The sequence below is a fragment of the Schistocerca americana genome, chromosome 1 (assembly GCF_021461395.2).
Source record: "Schistocerca americana isolate TAMUIC-IGC-003095 chromosome 1, iqSchAmer2.1, whole genome shotgun sequence".
In the NCBI taxonomy this organism is placed as follows: Eukaryota; Metazoa; Arthropoda; class Insecta; order Orthoptera; family Acrididae; genus Schistocerca; species Schistocerca americana.
The window spans coordinates 279338601-279341217 of record NC_060119.1 but is presented as its reverse complement, the minus strand read 5'-3'; positions in this window follow the sequence as shown (position 1 = coordinate 279341217).

Genomic DNA, 2617 nt, shown 5'->3' with positions numbered 1-2617 from the left:
AGACTGTAACTGGGCGGCGCTTAGGTAACTTGCAGGTAACTGTAGGACAGAAGAACTGCAGGGACTGAGTGATAACTGAGTGACAACAGGCAGAGTGTTGGCGTCCGATCGCTTCAGTCATGCGTTTGGCGTATGCACGTCATCAGAAGATCAAAACAAATTGCAAAATGATTTCGAAAAAATATCTGAATCATGCGAAAAGTGGCAGTTGACCCTAAATAACGAAAAGTGTGAGTTCATCCACATGAGTGCTAAAAGAAACTCGTTAAACTTCGGTTACTGGATAAATCAGTCTAATCTAACAGCCGTACGTTCAACTAAATATGTAGGTATTACAATTACGAACAACTTAAATTGGAAAGAAAAAAAATAGAACATGTTGTGGGGAAGGCTAACCAAAGGCTGCGTTTTATTGGCAGGACACTTAGAAAATGTAACAGATCTACTAAGGAGAATGCCTACACTACGCTTATCCGTTCTCTTTTAGAGTACTGCTCCGCGGTGTGGGATCCTTACCAGATAGAACTGATGGAGTACATCGAAAAAGTTCAAAGAAAGGCAGAACGTTTTCTATTATCGCGAAATATGGGAGAGAGTCACAGAAATGATACAGGATTTGGGCTGGAAATCATTAAAAGAAAGGCGTTTTTCGTTGCGACGGAATCTTCTCACGAAATTCCAATCACCAACTTTCTCCTCCGAATGCGAAAATATTTTGTTAACACCGACCTACAGAGGGCGGAACGATCACCACGATAAAATAAGGGAAATCACAGCTCGTGCGAATAGATATAGGTGTTCATTCTTTCCGCACGCTATACGAGATTTGAATAATAGAAAATTGTGAAGGTGGTTCGATGAAACTTCTGCCAGGCACTTGAATGTGATTTGCAGAGTATCCATGTAGATGCAGATGCACGACCTATATGACGGGTGCATGAGATAGTTTCATTTCAGTGCACTCTGTAGTGGCAAATGTGACTATTGGCAGATGAGTGGCTTATTTGAATGTATTGTACAGATGCGTGATATGAGCGGCATCTAGGAGGCAACTTACCATATCTGAGACCTCATGCTGTTACTGCCTAACATCTTCAGGAGACACAGAAGTATCCAAATACTCTGAATTCTTATTGTTGCATCAAGTTGAAAATCATTTTTTACAAAAATAAGGAGATTATGTACCACCTATATTTTTGGCCACACTCAAAAGTATCCGAAAACTTTGAATTCCTGTTTTGCATTTTGTTTAAGAGTATTTATCCAAATATCTTTCGTGAAGTATTTTCGGTCGTCCACAGGAGTATCCAAACGCATGTTTTTTTTTTAATTTTTGCACCATGTCAAATATATTTAACGAGGAGAGTTACGTATTTGAAAGATTGAACTTTCAGTATTTCCTCATTTAAAAGTACTTTACATACCCTTATAATGAGATATCCGATCCAATGTACTGTTCAAAAATATTCGAATGCTTTGAATTTTTTGCGTCATGGGGAAGCACATTTATCGAAACAATCAAGAAAAGCAGCACTTGCATACCTGTAAATTTCTAGTTCTGTACCATTATGGTGTAAGGCACAGCGGAGCCTCGAATTAATTAGTTTCCACTTTTAAATCATTGTGTGGTGCATGTCAAGTGTCACAGGGCACACAGACTAGCGTTGCTAAGATTGAACTCACTGACTACACTTTCTGCTTGTTGTGTCAAGGTTTGTTTTGTTGCAATCCAGTGCATTTCGCTCTCTGCTCACTATGGTTCAAATGGTTCAAATGGCTCTGAGCACTATGGGACTTAACATCTGTGGTCATCAGTCCCCTAGAACTTAGAACTACTTAAACCTAACTAACCTAAGGACATCACACACATCCATGCCCGAGGCAGGATTCGAACCTGCGACCGTAGCAGCCGCGCGGTTCCGGACTGAGCGCCTAGAACCGCTAGACCACCGCGGCCGGCTGCTCACTATAATCTGACATGTATGCTACACTGCAAAACACTCATAGACATTACTTTTGATCTGACTTACAGCTTAAAGTGAATTTCTTGAAGAGAATTACCAAAGTAAATACTCTTATTCTCAGGCAAATTCGTCAAAAAGCTTGTCTCCAAAACCGATTACTGTTGGTGTATTAACTTAAGATAGCAATCAAAAGCCTTTTTTACATTGTGATGTCACACAGTGGAAACTACTTGGCGTTTTAGTGGAACAGCATACTGAACACTAGTATTACAAATCTATATATGTAAGAGACAATGGTTGCTATGCTTTCAACTACCCATTTTCAAAGTCAGTCTGTCGAACCTTATAGTGACCACATGCTAGTGTATGAACATTATCTTACAGTAGAGAACTTTGCCATCTTTTGCTAATAATGCTCAAACGTGCTTTTACGTATTGGAAACTGCTGTCTTTGAACTGGATATTTTCCACAAATTTTATGCATCAGCGATGTTGTTGGAGCTTCCTCCTAATCACAAGTACTTGCCCTGATGATTTCAGATACTGGGCTGTCAGGCTACTGAGGCTTGTTTTCCATTGTCACTGGGTGATAGATAAAGGGTAATGGTGTAATAGTGTAATGAAGTAACGGATATCAGTAAATAGTGTAACAG